The sequence below is a fragment of the Cydia strobilella genome, chromosome Z (assembly GCF_947568885.1).
Source record: "Cydia strobilella chromosome Z, ilCydStro3.1, whole genome shotgun sequence".
In the NCBI taxonomy this organism is placed as follows: Eukaryota; Metazoa; Arthropoda; class Insecta; order Lepidoptera; family Tortricidae; genus Cydia; species Cydia strobilella.
In genome coordinates, this window is record NC_086068.1 from 37,456,074 (window position 1) to 37,478,695 (window position 22,622).

The 22,622-nt window shown below is 35.5% G+C and overlaps 2 protein-coding genes and 1 long non-coding RNA gene across 3 annotated transcripts in view; 1 reads left to right on the top strand and 2 right to left on the bottom strand.

The window, feature by feature from the left end:
• Window positions 1-22,622, bottom strand: part of LOC134754957 (small ribosomal subunit protein uS14m) — a 306,550-nt gene that overhangs the window by 268,442 nt on the left and 15,486 nt on the right. The gene's annotated exons all lie outside the window — the stretch shown is intronic.
• The window catches only part of LOC134754808 (uncharacterized), a 103,567-nt gene that overhangs the window by 68,188 nt on the left and 12,757 nt on the right, over window positions 1-22,622 (bottom strand). The window lies entirely within an intron of this gene.
• LOC134754056 (uncharacterized) lies at window positions 16,532-21,587 on the top strand. Its single transcript, XR_010128866.1, has 3 exons — window positions 16,532-16,917; window positions 18,872-19,027; window positions 20,867-21,587. It is a non-coding gene; the product is annotated as an uncharacterized LOC134754056 (long non-coding RNA).

Genomic DNA, 22,622 nt, shown 5'->3' on the forward strand with positions numbered 1-22,622 from the left:
TAAACTCACCTGTTGTCACACGGCAACCACATAAGTGACCGGAAATAGATAGGCAACCTAATTGATTCATGTTGTACAAGTTGTATACTTGCCATTGAAAGTTATTTCGTTCGTCAGACAAGTCGGTGACATTTAAAGAAAAACATATTTTTATGAAAATTAATTAAAAATAGCCTTGACCATATTTCTTTAGGCAACCCTATTTATTTATGTTCAGGAACATATTTTCTTTCATACAATATAAGTTTCATCCGTCAGACGTATCGGTGAAGGTAAGATCGACCATATAATTATAATATAACGCATCTTAGGCTATTAGTGATAATAGTGATGAATAAATAAGTAAGTGAAAAGTTGCATATTTTTTGTCAAAAATGTGTTATTTGTTTTTATGATACATCTCTTGAAAACAGCTAGAAAACTACTGTATATAAAAATAGTTTGTTCGTATTGTGTTAAACTGTTAAAGGATCCACCCTACGTATATGTATAAGTAGTACCTGCTGTATAAGTAGTGCTGGTGTGATGTTGATATGAGGTCGCCAGATTCACATCCGCCGTCGGAAATGGCTGCCGGAACTACTCATCATGGTGACAGGATTAAATCTTTACAAAGTATATAGGTTCTTATGCGGACATATATAATAACTGTGCTTAATTCGTATTTCAAAGTGGCATGCACTGGTAAAATAAATAATACTTTGATAACAACACTACACGATTCTTTATAAATGAAGCAGCTGAACCGGCAGAAAAAAAACTAATTATGTTAGTCAATAGAATGAATGGAGATATTGTTTTAGAGCAGATTTGATTGTGATTTGTGATCATACGCTTCACGGCGAAGCCATTGATATTGATTGGACATGGGCAGGGGCCTCGCGGCCTCAGAGCACAGGTTGGGTACCTTTGCTCTGAGGCCGCGAGGCCGCCTAAATGGGAAGATTTACCATTTTTGTGTTTTTTAAGATGCCACTTATTATTTAAACGTTGTGTACGCCGATTGGATTGTGTAATGAGTTTAAAATTTGCCCTAATGACGACCGCGTCATTATGTGGATACGTAAAGCCTGAAATGATTCGACCATGTGGTTCTCAGTCAAGGCCATGTACTATGATTTACCATCACGCGGAAACAATTTTAGCTTGTCATCAACTCTGCAGTATTAGGTCTAAGTACATGTTAACTATTAAATTACTGTTATAGATTTCTACATAGGTAATTTGCTACAAAATTGAATTATGTAGATGAGTCACTTGAATCCCAGCTAACCCTGGTTCGAATCCCAGGCAGCGCATAATGTGATTTTGTGTTTTATAATGTCTTGGCCTGAAATTGCACTCCGTGATGCCATTGCCATGCAATATATCCAATACGTGTAAATACGATCAACACCAATAGTGAATTATAAATAGTGGGGCGATTGAAATGGAATAAATACAAAAACCGGCGATAAAGAAAGAAACAAAAAGTAATATGATTCGCAACATCAAAAACCGATTAATAATATTTCGTTTTAATATTTCGATGGAGCAAAATTGGCAAATATAGTATTTTATACAATTTTAGACGTCTTAAGGATGACTGACGTTAGACCGGGCCGGGTCCGGGTCGGAGCTTTCGGCGCTTCGTTTTCTATGGTAAGCATCACGTGATCACCGGTCAGCTGTCATAGAAAAGTAAGCGCCGGAATCTCCGGCCCGGCTACGGCCCGGTCTAACGTGAGTCATCCGTTAGATACACAAGTATTGTAATTGTATTCACCTTCATTCGTTTTATAGCGCATTTTTGTAAGATTTGTAAATAACTTGTTTAGTAATTTTAACAGACGTCGATGATTGAATGTAATAAAAAAATGTAGATAAGTAGGCTTATGCTTGTAGGTACAATCAGATCCCTAACATAAGTACACCTATCCTTTTTTATATAAATACAGCTAGTATAGCGACGGTGGGTATTTAAGTTAATACTCTGGTTACACTTTAAAATTAATAAAGATTTTTTTTTATATTATATCTGTTTACGACATTTACTTTTGTCTGACAGTAAACAACAGTTGCTAAGTTACACAGTTCACAGTACAATTGAATCTAAGTAGCGAATGTTCAGTCACATTTAGAATATCGAATATTCTAGATAAACATAAAAAATAATGACAAAAATACCGGCCAAGTGCGAGTCGGACTCGCGCACGATGGGTTCCGTACCATTACGGAAAAAAAACAGCAAAAAAATCACGTTTGTTGTATGGGAGCCCCATTTAAATATTTATATTATTCTGTTTTTAGCATTTGTTGTTATAGCGGCAACAGAAATACATCATAAAAAATTTCAACTGTCTAGCTATCACGGTTCATGATATACAGCCTGGTGACAGACAGACAGACAGACAGACAGACGGACAGACGGACAGCGGAGTCTTAGTAATAGGGTCCCGTTTTTACCCTTTGGGTACGGAACCCTAAAAAACTATGAACTCTAACTACTGAATTAAAGTAGAAATTTACTAACGTACATACTCATTATTCTTTATTGATTTTGATTGATTCTATTTGAATATGACAGAATCCCACCATATTTAAGGTTAATAAGGTCTACTGTCCTTAAAATTTTGTATGAAATTATAAGCAAATATCAGCCATAATTAATTTAGTATTATATCCGTGATGTTCAAAAACAAAAAGTCGTATGCTTATTTTAAGGACTATGAACTCTAAGTACTAGGAATAAAGTAGAATTATACTAATGCTGTAATGCATCACGCGACACGCTAAAGACAGCCCAAAAAATTAGGGCGATAGAATAAACGTTTCAGTTTAATAACCCCTATTTACGTTTATCACAAAACAATAGTACATATTTGGGCGACAAACAGGTAAAAACTATACACCCTTAAACATTCGTGTGTAGCTAAACACTTACCAATAGTAAAGTAGACACCAAACAGATGAGCGTCGCCGTCGCCCAATAGTCGATAAGAACTTTCGTATAACTTTTGGTTTCTGTGTGAGTCACGTGAATAGTAAATGTACACAACACACGAGTTTAGTGTTACCAGTGGTATTGGTACCAATTAATTATCTATTACATTTAGGCTACTATTCTTGGTTTGTTGGCCAGTAACTGAAACAAAAAAGGTTCATCTTTAATATGTTCCTATAGTAAACACCTAATGGACATTGGACGTGGCACAGTAATGAGATGTGTATCTGTACCTACCACAAATCAAGCGTCATAGAGCTGCTTCAGTGCGACGTTTCATTAATATCTGTCTGTATTAAAACTAATGGCGCCATATTCCCCATGACTGGAGAAAATAAACACAGTCTTAATGTGTTAATTATGTTGAAACCAATTGCAGTATCTTTCATTAAACGAAAACATAAAATATGAATTGAACATTCAACTTTTAACGCGCATAGCAATTAAAATTTTACAGGTACCTATGTACAATTTTCTTTTAAATGTCTCCTGTTTGGTGCCGTGCCGTTACAATAACCGTGTTGTTATGACAGCTTATAATACTTACAGCCACCATGTCCATGACCATGTCGACACTTGTCAAGACAGACGAACCCATTCAAGACAAACGAGGCCATTTCAAGATGCTCCAAGTCACAGAAATCTTGTAAGCTCTAGATCTTACTAGTACAGTGTAGAGGATACAAAAGGTGTATTTTTGATCTGAGACTTATTTTACAGCATGTCTGCTTTTATACAGAAATTAGAGTGCTACTAAGTTGTTGTCAAAAATAATGTAAAATAGTGCCCAAGACTATAATATACGTTAACAGAAATGTACGCTCCCTGGTTGTTAGTAAGGTTGCTCGTACGTTTCCAACCGTGACTTAGTGACGTGAGACCGACTATAAATTAGATGTGCAATCGCTAACTGATGCACGATTATGTCGATTACAGACTAATTTCTAAACATCTGACAAATCTACCATGCAACTTGCTGTTGCATAATTTGTGTATTAAATTAAGGGAAGGGAAGGGCGAAGACAACCCATAACTCTGTTATACCCACCACTTAAATATTTTCTGTGCTTAGATGAATAAATTTAATAGCACGTTCAATTATAATAGTGGTCAAGCTTTGGCAAATATTTGCCACTTGTTAGTGTGCCCACTAACCACGAAAGTGTTTGTAACACGTAGGTTAATAAACGAGTGGGTATGTCAATAACGATTCTATTTCGATCATGCTAGGTAAAACTATTAAACTATCAGAGGGTCAGCAGTTTAGCAACGTGACCGGCGCCGGTCAGTCGCGTCGCGTCGCGCTACACGTTTAGAGCCCGGGCAGACAGAGAGCAGTCGGGTGATCCGTGTTATTTACCTAAACCGCTCGACTCGATGTAGTAACACACGAACAGAGTTCCAGCACACACACGCGCGCGTAAAGTTTTTGTTTGTGTCATTGTATAGGCTACTCGCAATGGTCGCCTTCGCTGCGCCCCTTGTGAACGCGGAACTCCGAAAAGGGCTCTGTCTGCACGGGCTCTAACATGAGTCACTATACTATACCACGGTCGTATACGCTAGGTTACCTACTGCAGAAACTCACTCGCAGTGCATCTCATTTGCAATAATATGTCTGTATAAGTTATCTTTATCTGGACAGACAGACAGACATGACAAAACTATATATAAGGATTTCTTTTTTTGCCATATTGGTTAAGTTAAGAAACCCTAAAGATGACCCTCCATTTATGTATAACATAACTCCCGCAACATACCTATATATAGGTAATAAATATACCTAGTAATAATAAGCACTTGCGAATATTATGTTTTTGTCAAAACTTGATGTACGTTTTGTTTTATGCAGAGAAAAACGTCAAACGCAGTCATCATATTTTTTTATTGTATGTTTGGAGTACGATTTTAAAAGTCAGTCTTTTGAAATCCGCATATAATTGTTTTAGCTTAAATAAAATATAATAATTTCTTTATAGGTGATGTGAAATCAGTATGCGTGACATGCTAGCCAAATTATATCCAATTTGGGCGTTAACATTTGAATCCCTCACTACGCTTAGGATTCAATATACGCCCACGCCGTAAATATGTTATTTTGCCGCCTTTGACGCAATCAACTAGTTAATCTACCACCATGACCATGTTAGTCAGAGACGGTACTGCTCATTTCATGCGGCATGCGGCATGCGGCGATATCGTTTAATTAGAGATTATTGATAAGTATAGATCTAGGTAATGTGTAGGTACCACTTAAGACTTCTTAACATACATACCAAATTTCATATCACTTTGAAATCTTCCTATGTGTGGTTTGACGTCATTGGCACTAAAATTTTTAGCGCTGCTGATTACGAGTATTACAATACGGATAATAAACACCCAGTCTCTAAACGACATTGACTCCTCATCTCAATCACAATTTGGGCTTTATTTTTTTATTTAAATGATTAACCTTACGCCTTATGTGCCTTAAAGTCTTTCATAATCTATACTCTATACAATATACATATACGACTTGGCCTATGGAGGTGTATGTTTACTTGATTATTGCGACAAATCGAATGACCCGTTCGTATATAGCGAATAAATTAATATTTAATATAGGTGATAAACTCGAAACCATACCGATTCCCTACAACTGAGCTGTATCAAATGTCAAAACCTCTCTATGCGGAAACTGTATGTATTATTTACTATATTAAGACTACACAAATCTCTAAATTTTAAACAACTTAATACTACACGCAGGAGAAAACCTAAAGCTGCCCCCATTCCTAAGTTAAATTCTGTGTTCGCGAAGCGGCAATATGTCTCTCAAGCAGCCTATTTGTATAATTTAGTTGATGCCACACTGTCTATCTATCCATTGCAGACATTTAAATGTAAAAGAGTAGTCCGGGAATGGTTACATACATTAAACTATGAGCAAGCAGAGTTATTATTACATTCTAATGCTACGTCATAAATATATATAAATTCAAATCAGTATATAAACGTATTAAAGAGTAATCTGCATCTATCTACCTATCTTTATTGTACGGTCTCGCAAATGCATACAAACACACACACAATATAAATATAAGTTAACATTTACATATAACTTAACATAACCTATTACTATCCTTATATTAAAACCTTCATGCTATACTTAAATGCATATACTTAAATACTTATTTCCTCTGTACCTACTCTCAGATTATTGCATTGCATTGAACTGTTATCTTAACTATAACTTTAGTTTAGTTTAATTTTAATTCAATTTGTTACTTTCTGTACCTACATAATTAACTATTATTGTATTGTTTGTACCCTTAACTTGCTGCTTAAAGAGCGGGGTCTCCTGTCACAAGTATTGCAATACTTACTAGGAGGTCCCAACCCTTTCTCAAATTGTAACACAATGATTGTGACCAATAAACGATTTTTCATTTTCATTTTCATATTATTATAGAAAACCATGTTGGAATTCTTTCATAGGACCTTGTGCTTATCATTTGAATATTAATGTGCAATCTTATACAACGTTATAAGCGTGGTAAGACTGGTATAAGTCGGTCGGTTGTTAATTTGAATGAACGTAGACGGGCATCGCATCGGTGGCCAACGTATGCGCACCACAGGCTGTGGAATGCTTTTTACGTCGTACCTAAATACTGCTTTACAGAGGGCTTACTGCGGAGGGTCTTGTTTGGAATCGTGTACCATGTGAAACACTAGCATTGCCTATGATTTTAATGTAAATTTTTACGAATATTATGTACTATGTGTTAACAAAAACAGATACAGGTAAATAAGCTCGTTTTTGAAATTAATAATTAAATTAATAACTTCAGACACATTTTTGTTTTTCATTTATTTTGAAGTACCTAGTTGTGGATTTTTTCCTGTAAAATTTTGGAATAACCTAGTTCTAAGTTGCAGTGGGTTAAGCCAGTAGTTTTAGAAACAAAATCGTAACGCATTTTTAGATCATATTACAATACGGCTGTCAAAAAATATGAATAGCATGCTTGAGGCCTTTCTCTAGTAACTTCAACGATTCGAAACCTGATTAAACAACTTTTACTCGATAGAAAAAAATAATCACGAACATAATAATATGTCTAAAACGAACCATTGAATATTTGTAACAAATTTTGCACAAAAGCTATATATATGAAAATTGCTTCTGAAAGTGCGGAATTTTATTATTATACGAACCCATTGATTACTTTTTTTGTGCACAATAACTAAAAATAACAATTAAAAACAATGCGAATCGCTCACGCTCAGTGAGAGTGAGAGGAGAACCCTAAACTTACGGCGCCTTAAGACGAAAGTGGAGGACCCGTGCCGCCCGTGCGAACCGCTTTTTCATACAAATGTAGTCCTCATTTTCCTCTCTGGATATTAACATTTTTGAAAATATATTGACACAATTTATTGTATACCTATCAACCACAGGTATGGTAAGTAAGTCAGTAAATGTTTATTGCAAACCATGGTATGTACATAGATGTTACAAATTATGTAAAGTTTCACATGGACCCCGGTGGGTTGTAGCAATTTTTCAGTGTGACAGACGGACAGACAGACAGACAGACACACGAACGGACAGAGGAGTCTTAGTAATAGTCCCGTTTTTACCCTTTGGGTACGGAACCTTAAAAAGGAAAAACTCAACGTCGTCGTCGCGTCGTCGTATCAGGCTGTCAAGGAGAAGGCAGAGAACCGACATACATGGAAATCGCTTCACCGACAAGAGTCTAACTCTTAAATATATGATGATGAGGTGGAAAAACTCCGCGAGCCCTTAAAAAGCTCTGCTTTTCGCTAGTTTAACATAAGCTACCTATTACCTATTACGTTGTATGTATGTATAGTACCTGCTAAAAAAAATGTTTTTGTAGTTTAAAAATAATTTTAATCGATTAAGAACTAGCAAAAGGGCCTATCGTATTTTTATTTACGGAAAAACTTACTATTAAGCTCGTCACAGACGGATCGATAATCTGTCGCGCGTGTAAAGCGCCAAGTCGAGCTAAAACAAAGAGGCACGGCCGTACCATCCTTTTCTCAAAACCACTCAGGCCATTTTCAACGTGGCAGGTCAGGCAATTTTGTGTTGGCTAAAGCTAGAACCCTGAATTTAGTGACACATATGGCATAATATGGCTTAGATATATCCCCAAGAACATTCGATTTAAACTTGTAGTATAAGAACTATTGCACGTAAAGTTGCTTACTTTGGTCACTGACACACTCACTCACTCACCAATCATCATAATTCTAAGGTACTTCTAGCAGATCCACAAGCTGTAAAGTTTAATCATAGTAAGTAGTTTTTAGCTTCTCAAGCCATAAAAAACCTAAAAATATTGCAAGATCAGTCACGTTTTAAAGATTTGAGAAATGCATAAGTTACTTTGTAATCCCATATAAATATATGCTACTACAAAGTTACTTTTGCAATTCCTACAAATAGTAGGTGAAGGTCTACGATGTACGATGTGAGTATGAAGATGTGTATAGTTATAAAATGTGTATAGTATGAGTATCGTATGGCTATGAGTATGGTAAGGATATGAATATGGTATAGGTACGAGTGCGGGTATGGTGTGGGATGGGTAAGGTAAGGGTATGAGTATTGTTCGAGTTTGGTATGGCCATGAGTATTGTATAGGTATGAGTACGAGTACCTATAGTGTGGGATGGGTATGAGCTTTGAGAAAAGTGGTAGCTGGCGTACAAGAAGTAGTACCCGAAAACAAGGACTGCCTACAAAAAGTGATGAGATCCCATCAAAAACATTACATGTAAAAAATGCAAGTCTCGCAACGCAATTCTTCAACTACAAAAAAGTTTTGAGATGTAATGTGAAACCAAGTCGGTATTTTAGTCAGTGCCAGGGGGTGTTAAAACATTTTTTAGTTTAAAGATAATTTTAATCGAATTGCCGTTTAGTAGAAATAGGCAAAAATACCTAGTAGCAAAACGGCATGTAGTAGTGTTTTTTTACGAAAAAACTATAAGTCACAGGAAAAAAATAGTTCCGACTATAACTAATAGTTTGAAATTGATTACCTATTTTATTTATCATCCAACTACTCGAAAAAAACAATAGTTTAATAGTAAGGTAACGATTCTAAAACTGTAGTTGTCGCGAATAGGTATAAGTAGGTCTAGGCATAAAATAACGTGTAAATAATTGACGATTCTGTTTTATATTCTGTTTGTGTGATAACTGTTTTATTTTACTATTTCGTGTGTTTATGTTTTTACTTTTATATGTTTGTGCGTAGATTTAAGCAATCATTTTACTAGTTATTACAAGAATGTCCCACAATAAATATATACCCATTCCCTACGATATGTAATAGCGTAAGCTGATTGGCCAATAAATGGAAACTGACTCTGCACAACTCACCCACGTGACGTAGTGGGCGGGGCACGGTGCGCAACCATATAAATATGACCGCCCAACCGAGCCTCGTCAGTCTATCTACAACACCTCTACACTTAACACTTTATTAACCCTAAAATAAGTGTTCTTACTAACCCTCACACTAACCCGGTAACATGGTGGTGGTATCTTAGAGGTAATCAGCAGCAGCAGCTTTTTCTTCGGCCAGCGCGTTCCAGTCTTCGGCGTACGAGCTTCATCGCAAAAATAGTCTACGCTCAACAGTAGTACTTAGTTTACAAGTTAACTATTAATGACATTATTTATATTCATTAATTTATTAAAGAGATAAAAAAACTATAAACGCACTATTAATTAATATATTTTTCTTATAATTTTCGACCTCCACTAAATGCATAATCTACTCATACTCAAAGCAAAGCAGTCTTTGCAGTCAAAAGATACACAAATACGAGCACAATACGAGTATAGCGCCATCGGCGCGCCTCTGGGCTGTCTGTCTTATTATATTCTTTGAACCTCGTTGCCGTGCCGCGAGTCAAAATTCACGTACGATCGCAGTGAGCGGAGTGCGGGGTGAAGCGGGTACATTTGCCCAGACGCTCAAGGCCAAATCAGCGAGAATCGTCTTAAATTATCATGATCGAGCTTTCAGTTATTACAGAAATTGAAAAAATGCTGGGGTGGTCCGGTTTCTTTGCACTCGAGTGTATTTTAGGTTAAGTACATTTTTTTATTTATTATTTTTTTTGATTAAAAAAAAAATGTTTTTTTTAACCCAATGGTGTGAGGTATCGATCACTGGATAGGTCTTTTAAAACAAATATGAGTCTCCAACAACCAGTTTTAAATAAAGTAAATGTTTTCGGAAATAATCGCTCCGAAAGAAAAAAAAAACCCATTCCTCTAACTTTTGAACTACGAATATGGGTCCAAAAATATGAAAAAAATCTGAAAACAAAAGCTTAACAATTACTTTCAATGAAAACTATAGCGAATATGATCGGTCCAGCCGTTTTTGAAGTCTTGCAAAAAGTATTTTCTTCTGAGTAAAAAGACGTACAATAAATCGCTGCGAAGGTACTCCCTTATGCTTATAATGTACATGATACTTACTAATATCCCCCGTTTATCTTATTCTGACAGAATGGTAAGTACGGAACCCTACACTGAGCGTGGCCCGACATGCTCTTGGCCGATTTTTTTTTCTCTATTAGTTAAATTCAAGTATGAGTTTTTTTAATCAAATTTCGAACATGGAAAAGTTAATAAAGCAGAATTGATGTTATTTAATAGCATCAAGACATGTTAGGTTAGGTGTCCATTAGGGGCCAGAACTGCAGAAACTTCTAGACATAAACAGACTTTTTATATTTCTGATTTTAATAATTGCTACCATACCTACATCTTTACCTTAGATACCTGCATCTATAACAATAAAAACTAAAACATGTGTTGTACATACACAAGACAAGACAGTTCAATACGTTTTCAACAATTTTTACATTTGTATATGTACATAGAACTCCTAATCCGTATTAGTGCTAATTACATATATCTTTGGTTGAGATTTTTTTAGCAACAGGTATGTATCTTCATACAGTTTGCCAATTGCAGAAAGCTAACTAAAGCATTATCTTTTCTAATTTATACGAGGAAGTACTCGTGACGCTCTAAATAAAACAGAAACGAACTTAATTGAGAAACTATTGAAGTGTAAGTAATGTGCACGACCCTGGCGTTAGACTAAACTCTAAAGGAGAGTTGGAATAATATCGTAAGCAGCAAGTGGTTGGCATGTCGGCACTCGGCCGCGCGGTGGCGGTGCACGGTGGCTAGGCTCCGTCCGTGCTGTAGTGTACAGTGTATAGTGTAGGTGCAAGGCATGCGAAAGTAAGAGGGCCGGGCCGGGCGACCGGTCGGCCGAAGGCCGGCGAGCGCTTTTGTCTAACGTCCTGACCTGACGAAAGGAATGGAATGAGCGACCACGACAACGACAAACTACCCTGATAAACGTAACTCCCTATGCAATTCTGAAGTTTTGTTAGTAATGACATACTTTCCGCACTAGCATCGAAATGTACTACTTATATCGATACGGTTTAGTCAATTAAAAAATTTTGAAAATAAAACCATACATTTCGATAAAATATTTCTTGTTTAAGGAGACTCGATTCAATGCAAATAAGCCTACACGCTGGTGCGTCGCATCTGCTTTGTGATTGGTTGGCCAACAAAAACATTTTATTTTATGTTGCAGTAGAAACAATTAGCTCCAATTCGACGCGGATTGCGCGAATTCGACAGAGCGTGATGACGTCACACGTTTGCGTCCAACCGGTCCAACTGACGTTTGCTACTAATAGTACTAATGTTCTTTGAGCATTTTAGCAATTTCACATTTATTGGCCATTTAATTTGTTTTAAATTGCACGGATGAACTTAAAAACCACTCTATAAGTTTTGTCTTCTGCCAAAGTGTAGTCACAAGTCACAAAGTATAAATTATAATCTACAAGTGTTCATCACCAAAAAGACGACAATATGCAAACAAAGTACGAGTACTATGGGAGTAACATTTTTAGAAGAGAACAGTACCTACCTAACTCCCACATCAACTTAATTGATATGAAGATTACTATAACCGTAAGTATCTAACTTGTATTTATATACCTACGTACTTTTTCTACCTAATTATATTGTTTTATAAGATATCATAAGATATTGTGGGCATAGGCGATATGGGTAGCGGCCAAGTAGCGGCGTAAACTTTAGAAATGGTTTGTCCTAGTCTGATTGTCAAGTAGATAGTTGACAATATGTTATCTGCATTGAACCTTAAATCTGAATGTCGGTTATTATTATACTTAATCTACTCGTAGTAGGTAATCAAATCAATATACTGCTTCTCTTCACCTGATAAGATGTGTGGGTACATAATATACTTTCACATTATGAGGTATACTTACCTAAAACCTCATAGGTACTTACTTTTACAGAGCTCTTTCTAATCCTAAAATACCTAACAAGTGCAGTGAACCCTAGATCCTAATGTTTTATGTTGATTTAAACTATGTTTTTCACTTAAAAATTTAAGAAAGAAACGAGATTTTTGTAATAATTGCGGCAATTACAATATTACCGAGTTTTTTGGCAAAAAAAATCATTTTTGATACAAGCTTTTATCGCTTACTGTACTTCTTCCTACAGGCAAGTATTACTCATCAAGAACATTCTTACAACCCCATACACAGTTAGGTTATGTAGTTTATCACAGAGTTCATCCATACTAAGATCAGTTCATTGGTACCATAATATTGCATTGTCACCTAACTTACATATGCAAGCAAATTTTCAGCTTCATTCGGTAACTGGGAATAAGGTCAAATTTAACTTGCAAGATTTGACCCGTACAAGCATAGTTACATACATACATTGCAAGTTAAATAAAAGCTTGTATAAAAACTTTTATAAAAAAAGATAAACCGACTTCAAAAAGGATGAAATAAAATATTTTTCCCCGCACTAGCTCGGAAAGCCGTCTTTTATCCTTTAAAACAAGCGGGGAAAAACGCATTTTATCCACTAGTGGGGAAAGTAATTTGACCTTGGATGGAGCGTGTTTAAGTAGCTTTTGACAGATAACAAAACGTAAAACGCTCATAATAATGGTTCGTTCCATATTAATTATCATTAAATAAATGGTGTGAGAATTTAATAAAAAATACCAAATTTAGCTTTATTTAATGATTTTAAGTCATAAACCTTAATAAATTCCATAAGAAACATTTGTTTTTTTTAATGATGTTAAATGTAAGTCTGAACGCACAAGTTGAGTCGATGCAATTTCAAAACGCATCGTCAGAAATGTCAACATTGTCAACAAAAAATTTCTCACCGATTCCGACACGTAAAAATACACAACTTTCAGAGTTTTCTGTTATAATATCATATTATCGTAAAAAAAAATTGTGATTCAAGTGATGAAGATGATCTAACGCCTGTGGATACCACTTTCCTCGCTATAGTGAGGGGAAAAGTTTTGTGTTACACACGGGTGCAAATGTATTTTGCTTCTCGTGTGTTGAAACACTCGCTACGCTCAGGATTCTATTTTCTAACTTTCTAACTATAGAATCCTTTCGCTTGCTCATGTTTCAGTTCCACACTCGCGGGTAAAATACAACTTTGCACCCTTGTATAACAAATAACTAATCCTTTTTAGGGTTCCGTGTTTAAGTATATGCGTTACCAACTGATATGTTTGAAGTCAGTGCCAAGCCAAATTTTGAACCATATATTCATAGTGATTTTGGTGCAATTCGATAAGGCTGCGGCTATATAAGTATGTACGTTGGATTGCCTAACGCAGCGTACTACGTAGGCGAACAACACGCGAACGCTAAGCGGCGCGGCATGGCGCCTTAATAAATCTTTTGATACCTATAGAAGTGTCCTACGTGGGTGATCTCTTTGCGAACGCGACCGCCTTGGGCCGGCCGCGCCGCGCCGCGCCGCGTCGCGTCGCTTCGCGTTTGCGAGTGTTCGCCTATGTAAGACGCAGCGTTACACGACGACAATAAACGAACTTCTGTAGGTATTTAAGAACACACTTCTTGGCGCAGTTCGTACCATGCTTGTCGGCACATTAGTGTAAATCTAATGCGTTTATTTGTCGTCGTATTTTTTAAAGAGCATTTCTTACTAATTCTTGAGAACGCAAGTGTGGGATTGGGACTGAGTTATTTTCTGTCGTTTATCCAGAGGACTATATTTCAAAATATAAAACAATTCAAGGAACCTTCATGCTATGCTTCAGCTAAAGCGGTTCAGTTGTTTAGCCATGAAAAGGTAACAAAGAGGCAGGCAGAATTACTTTCACGTTTATAATATTTGCACAGTTGTAATGGGATTTATATACATAAAGCTGATCATTTTTGACTGGTATTGTTACTACTTGGCTTGGCACCTACTTCAAACATATCAGTTGGTAACGCATATACTTAAACACGGAACCCTAAAAAGGATAATATTTTATTTCATCCTTTTTGAAGTCGGTTTATCTTTTTTTTATAAAAGTTTTTATTTTTCCATTTTTAGTTTTAAGACATTGTTAAGAGCGTGACGCATGAATGAAAAACATAATCGTGTTTCACCTCTCACACCTACCCCTCACCTCTCAGTCTCTTTGGTTGTTTCCAACACTACCTACATCAAAAATCATAATACACATACGAGGGAAGTTTCACATTTCGTCGCTCATCATCAGTAGCCTTACCACGAGTTTGACATTGATATATTCGCTATCGTGTGCGTAACTTATTGTTTATGCATCTCGCTCGTACTGGCATATTAGTGTACAAAGTAAGTTACGAAGACGCTAGCGAATATTTAGTGTCAAACTCGTGGTTAGGCTACAGTTGCACTACATCAAATTGGTGGTTTTTGGGAGGAAGTGCTTGAGTTACTTTAGAAAACACCGAAATCACCATACACGTGCCTTTAAAAATTGAGGAGTTCCCTCAATTCCTCACGGATTCCATCATCACTATATTCACTATAATATCACTGTTGTTCATTCTATTCTTTCAACGAACCACCTGAATTATAGTGTAAGCTAAAGTGACCCATATCTATTTTACCTTTACAATAAATAAACACCAACATATAAATTGATAGATTTAGTCCGTGAAATTTTACACCTTTTGTTACCTAATTGAAATAAGAAGTACTGGTTTCTATTAGCACGTCTTCTTATCTTACCTTTTATCAGATCAGTTTTTTGCACTGAATTTGTCGCTCTTATTTGTAAATTTCGTAAAGTTTGGACTGCTGAACATGGTAATTTTGTATTACACATATCCTGTACTTGACGTTTATCAGACTACATTTTTATTATTATGACTTTGAAGTAGTGTAAATGAAAGTTAGACGAAATCAATTTTCTCCAGAAATTACTTCAAAACAAGTGACAATTTCTCTGAAAATCGACTTAATTTCAACGTAATTTTGATACTTAAACAATCTACAACATTTGCTGAAACTATACTTATACATCAATTTGTATAATTTACCACCATGATGTTTTGATGAATTTTTAAAAACTGCCCCTTCTCTTCATGCATTACCGGTGACGCACGCTCGCGACCTCATTATTAAAAGGCAAGATGAGAAGACGTGCTAATAGAAATCAATACTTGTTATTTAGATATTACGTAACAAAACGTGTATAATTTCAACGACTAAATCTATCAATTTTACATTTTTGCTCCAAAATCGACTACGGCCTCTTAATATGTATAATATACAACCGTATAAAAAAATTACACAAGTATGTGACATTCTTCAGGAAAAGTACAATTATTCTCTTCGAGCTCCTTCAGTTTCTGAACTGGCGTTAAAAACAGCCCCCTATCGCAGTGCTGATTTTCTGTTTGCTCCCTATCTATGTCTTCTAAAACAAAATCATATCAAAATGTAAACAGTCCATATATTTGATATTTAACAAGTCCTGTAAAGTTACAGTGATACCCTCTACCAGTGACTGCTCAGTGGTTTATACAAATACAAAATTCTTTATTTCATAAATTAGTTTTACAAAATGATCTAAGGGGATGGAGCCGCCCAGGAAGCATAATAAAATATTAAAATCCAGTAGGATATGTACCTGCGGAAACCATGATTTTTTTTACATTCTTTTTTCCAACATAGTCCGTTTCTAAATATTTTTTGATCTTGTCAAACCTGTTAACCATATTAATTAACAATATTAACATCGTTTTTACTCCATAATAATAACAATTTCAAAATGTTTCAATAAAGTATGAACCACGAGCGGCAATTTAAGTTGACGTATATACCAATATATACAAAGAGCGCGCTCAGCGAAAAAAAAACATTTTGTACTTCGATGTACATTGCTGCTTTTCTTAGCGCAATACTGCATGAATACTTTTTTTTTTAATTTATTTCATGACCATGGATACAAGTCCTTCAGTCGCATTCATAAAAAAATACACAAAAACCCATAAAAATACACATAGCCATTACAAAATGAGATAAACTAGGACACAGAAGAATAACAAATTATCAATTAGAAAAACACTTATTTAACTTTAACTCATACACTTACAAGCAATTTATGTCAGATATGACAATGGAATATATACATTCAAATTAAATTAAATTTCTTTCGTAGTGTTTGAAATAAAATTAAATACTGGTATAAAATAAACAGGATTAGACAGTAAATCTTGAACGCGGCGGGGAACACTTAACGAGTTCTCTTCTGCAACATCACTAATGACACTGACAAGTAACAGCCTTTGCATGGCAAACGATACACAATCAAACATAACGTGTTTTATATCTGCATTTTCTTTAAAACAATAAGTACACTTATCATCAGTAATAATATTCTTCCTCTTGAGATGTGCTGGGACCAAACAATGACCAAAACGTAGACGGTTTATGCACGTTATGAATTTCCTGCTGGTATATTTAAAGCCATAATACCACGGTGTTGTTGGTAAGTCTTGCTGTATATCTGCGTACCATCTTCCTTTATCCTGTACTTCTGTGTTATGTTTCCAATATTCTTTCCACATTCTCTTAGAAATACTTTTGAAGTAATGGTAATAGTCAGTAAACGGTACTTTAAACGATTCTGTGAGGTCCTGGTCATGGTCCCGACGAGTCGCCTGATCCACAACCTCGTTTCCTGTTATGCCACTGTGGGAGGGCACCCATACAAATTCAACATTTTTGTCTAACTTACATAACATATCCTTAATCTTGTATATAATATAATTTTGCTTATATTCTAATGAACTATTACACAAGGCAGTTGAAACACTCTTAGAACAGGCCTCCTTCACTCGCTCAAAACCACGCGCTATATGCCTACCGCTCGGCGTATCGTCGACGATATAATCGACAGAGGGCCGCCGAACGCCCGCCTGAGCGCTCGCACCGCACGTTTCCCGCGCTTACGCTTCGAAATGCCGAAACCACGTAATTATTGTGCAGTAGATGGGTGTAAAAGTCAAAAAACAAAAGAAAATTTGTCGTTTTTTTAGGGTTCCTTACCCAAAGGGTAAAAACGGCACCCTATTACCAAAGATAGATATAACTCCGTAATAGATGGATACAGTCTAAGGAAAAAACGTGCCTCGAAAATCAAGAAAATTTGATTCTCGTTCAGAGGGCGCTACTAGTTTTGGCCTACAGTCGTATAGATGGCGTTGACGGTTTCGTTTGTTATTTAACAATTTTAACGCATATCAGTGAAAGAACATGGGTCAAAATCATAAAAATAATTAATGCAAATAAAAAAATCATTTATCTATATTTAAATACATTCTATCGTATTTTTATAAATCTTCATTTTTAGTTTTAAAGTGTGTCGACAGATGGCAGTGAATTTACTGGGGTTACAAAATTTACTATGACAGTACCGCTCTAGTATAAGTTACTCTATGCTAATACTAAGACTCCGCTGCCGCTGTCCTTCTGTCACCAGGCTGTATCTCATGAACCGTGATAGCTAGACAGTTGAAATTTTCACAGATGATGTATTTCTGTTGCCGCTATAACAAAAAATAATAAAAAGTACGGAACCCTCGGTGGGCGAGTCCGACTCGCACTTGGCCGGTTTTTTCATTTCCGAGAGACGAAGAAAGGTGAGTAGTATTTTAAATCTATCTTTATGAATTTTGTCACTATTTATTTCTTTGAACATAAGTAGAGATAAATCGTAAATTAAGGAGTTTTTGAGTCAGGTATTATAAGTGTTGTTTTTAAATATTTGATTGACTAATATAAAATATGGTTGATTCGCAACATTCGTTTTATTACAATAATAACATAAGTAACAGTACAACCCTAGCGCATTCTTACGATGACGCGTTGGCACGTGGCTCGCACGGCGAGCAAGGCAGTCTCGACTCTTTGTGCGCATACTTATGGTACATTTCTTCTCGTCCTGAGCAGCAGGTATTATTATTAAGATTTTGTAGGCTATTATAGAGTAGGTATTTTCGCTTTTGTATGGGAATGATGTATCTGTTACGTAGTAACTATTTATTAATCTGTGCTTAGAATCAGATACAATAAGAATATTTACATTATTTACATTACTACTTACATATATGTTAAAGCTTCTAGTATTGCCCAAGCTTCAGCCGTGAAAATACTACAGTTGCTATCTATTTTAATACATTTTGTTACTTTCAATTGTGGGTCATAATATGCAGCTTTAACATGTTCACTTTTAGAGCCATCAGTATACATGGTATAGAAGTCATATTTTTCATTTAAAAATTCAAAAAAGTCAAATTTGTTTTTTACAGAGTCTAAATGAGATTTAACATCAAAATAACTTAGTATAGTATTATATGAGTACTTATAAATTGGCCACTGGTTATTGATGTTCATATTTTTTGTCACATTTTTGGTGTTCATCATTATTGTGGATATTTCAGGCAAAGAACCTGTAATGAGAGTATTAGCCGAGATGATAGCTGACTGAGCAATTTCTACTGGGTATAGAACTTTATCTAAGACAACATGGTTCCCGCAAGACAACTCCTGTAAACAAAATCTCTCAGCCAGCTGTAAACGACGCAAGGACAAGGGAGGTATACAATTTTCAATTTCCATTGAGTTAATGGGAGTGGTGCGCATGGCTCCACTTATAACTCTCAAACCAATGTTTTGTAAGACATCCAGCTTTCTTAAAAATGTGCTACTTGCATTCATGTATGCTAGGGAACTATAGTCAAAATGGCTCCTGACTATACTCTTGTAAAGCATGTTTAGCGTTTTTGGGTCAGAACCCCAGAATGTTCCTGCTAAACTTCTCATAATATTTATGCTTTTCATAGCATTTTGACTTATGTAATCTATATGTTTATCAAATTTCAATTTATCATCTATAACAACACCTAGAAATTTGTGATGACTGGCAATAGGAATTACATTATTATTATAACTAATATTTACAATGGACTGTGCAAATGGGTCTCTACTGATTACTAAGACTTTACTTTTATCAGGACTAACTTCTAATTTCAAAATGTTGCTGTAGTACCTTCCTAATTGGGTTAAAGCAGTGTTCATATTATCAACAGCCATATTTAGATTTTGGTTTTCACTGTACAAAAGCAAGTCATCAGCAAATTGCAATATTTTAACTTGGGATGTATTTACAAAACTAAGGATTTGAGATGTGTATAGGTTGTATAATAAGGGTGATAAGGTTGCACCTTGCATTGTTCCTTTGTTAGCTATTGTGGGGCCATACAGCTTATTGTTGAATTTTACATATACAGTCCTATTGTATAAAAAACCAAAAATCCAATTCAAATTTTTTGCAGGGAGATCTAATTGATGTAATACGTAAATTAAGCTTTCAATATTAACATTATCAAAGGCACCTTTTACATCCAGAAAAACACATATAACATTTGTATGACAAAGTTTAGCCTTTTTGAGATCACTAATAAATGTAACAAAACTTTCAGAGCAGCTTTTGCCTTTTCTGAATCCAAACTGAACATCTGGTAGCTTTCCTTGAGTTTCCGCATAGTAATCTAAACGTAGCTTTAACATATTTTCAAAAAGTTTGCCTAAGCACGATGATAAAGAAATTGGTCTATATGATGAAGGACTATTTACTGGTTTATTTGGCTTTAAGATGGGAATGACACATTGTGTTTTTCATGACTCAGGAATGACTAAATTATCCCATAATTTATTATAAATATGCAAAAGTACTTCTATAGCATTAGGATGCAACTTTTTTATTAACATATATGGTATATTGTCTAACCCTGGTGTTGTGTCTTTTCTACTTTTAAGTGATATAAACAGTTCATTAAATGTAAACGGTCTATTCAGAAAAGTGTTCTTTGGAGTTTCGTGTGACTGATTAATGATGTTATTTAAATGATTTTTGTTTAATGGAGATGAGTCTGATAATTTATCTAAAAAACTTGGCACCCATTCATCATTTAAATATCTATTGTGAGAAGAGCCAATTCTTTTAAACTTTTTCATGTATCCCCATATCCTAGAAACCGGTGTCATCCTATTAAAACTACTGCATAACTCATGCCAAGACTTTACACGTTCTTCTTTTAATGTTCGTTTTTTCTGAGCATCAACCTTTTTGTAGTTTATAAAGTTTGCAATGCTGGGTGATGTTCTATACTGAGTTAAAGCTTCTTTAGACTTTTTAACAGCCTCAAGACATGTTTGGTTCCACGAGGGAACGGGTTTCCTCATGACCTTCATGGATTGTTTGGACTCTACTTTTGGAACTGTATCTGAACGAATATCATATAAAATATTTACAAAATTATTATATAAATTAATAGGTTCTGTATTATCAATGTCTAAATGAGAAAAACAAGTTTCTGATAAATTATAATACTTGGACCAGTCTGCTCTATTATAAATATATTTTTCTTCCACAGGTCGGGCTTCATATATGGATGGCTTCACATTTAGATCAACCAGAGTTGGATAGTGGTAACTGCCCATTGGGTCATCATGAACTCGCCATTCACAAAGTGGAGCTAACGTGGGACTTACAAGAGTTATATCAATTGCAGATGGATTCCTATTTGGATATTGCACTGTTGTTGGACTACCATCATTTGAAATACATAAATCAAATTCATCAATAATATTATATAAACTATTGCCTCTACTGTTATTTGAATGACAGCCAAATAATATGTGATGAGCATTAAAATCGCCCATGATTAGACATGGCTTGGGGGTTTCAAGCAACACCTTTTTCATTTTACGAACATCAAACCTGCTACCATTGGGTGGGCAATAAACACAAAGAATGTATAATTTACCAATTGATGTTTCTATAGCCACACAGATATTCTGAATGGATTCATAAAAAGTTGTGTTTATGATATTATATTGTAAGTTTTGTTTAATAAGTATACCTACTCCGTTTTTGGCATTTTTTGAAATTTTATATACAAAGTTGTATGGGGCAAAGTTAGGAATTGTGTTTGTACTTTTAAGCCATGTTTCATTTAGTAAACAAATGTCTATCTGTTGCTCTGCAAGAAATGTATTTAATAGGGCTTTCTTATGTAATAAACTTTGAATGTTAAACTGTGCTAAATGTAAAAAAGTGTCCATGATTTAATTTAATAAATTATGTTTGAGTATTTCTTTAATTCTTTTATTATTAATCGGAGTATCACTACCGTCATTTCCCAGCATAACCAAAGATTTGATCAAAGCATTAATGATGGTCTCGTTATTCAGTAGTTGCTCAATATTCAGGGAAGTTTGGCTTACGCCTACAGTATTATTTGGTTTGGTTATGGTTGGAAATACTTTTGGATTAGTAGTAGGTACAGGGGCTGATGGTGCGGTATTACTCACCACAGTGGCAAAACTTCGGTTGAGGTTTTCATACTTAGCTTTCTTTTCTTCCATTTTCTTTTGTTTCACAGGGCAATCTCTGGAGATCGCCAAGTGATTGCCTTTGCAATTAATGCAAGTGAGTTGGTCTACATCACATTCTTTATATGAATGCTGTCCGGAACAAGCTGAACACATTTGTTCGCCTCTACAAATTCTTGCTGAGTGATTGAATTTTAAACATTTGTAGCATTGCAGCAGTGGTGGTATATACATGTGTATCGGGTATCTATACATTTGCATGTATGCATATTGGGGTAACGTCGTAGCCGCAAAAGTAACGGCAATCGTACCTATGGGTACCAATTTGCCGTCCACTTTTCTCATAAATCTCTTAACCGAGATCACCTCCGTGTCACAGGTAATGTTTTTATAGATCTCTTCATTGCTCATCTCCTTAGGTACGTAACGTAACACGCCTGTTGTCTCTGTAAGGTGCGTTGGTACAAAAGCTTTCAACTTATGTTTGCCCAAAAAATTGTTCATTTTGAGAAAGTTATTGGCCGGTGCAGGTTTTTTAAAAGTGACGCCTACTTTATACGCGTTCACTCGATGCACGCCAACTATTCCTTTAACATTGTCCGTGAATAGTTTAGTCAAAGTGATGGGATTCCTATTGCCTAACTTATCGTTTTCCTGCGATTCCACGTACACGACGCACTCTGCACTGTGATTGTCTGGGAATTGTCGCTTGTAATTAGGTTTAACAAACATTTTATAGTTCGCGGTAAGGTCCGAAGCCGCCAACTTTTGTTTCTTACGTTCTTTCGGTTCTTT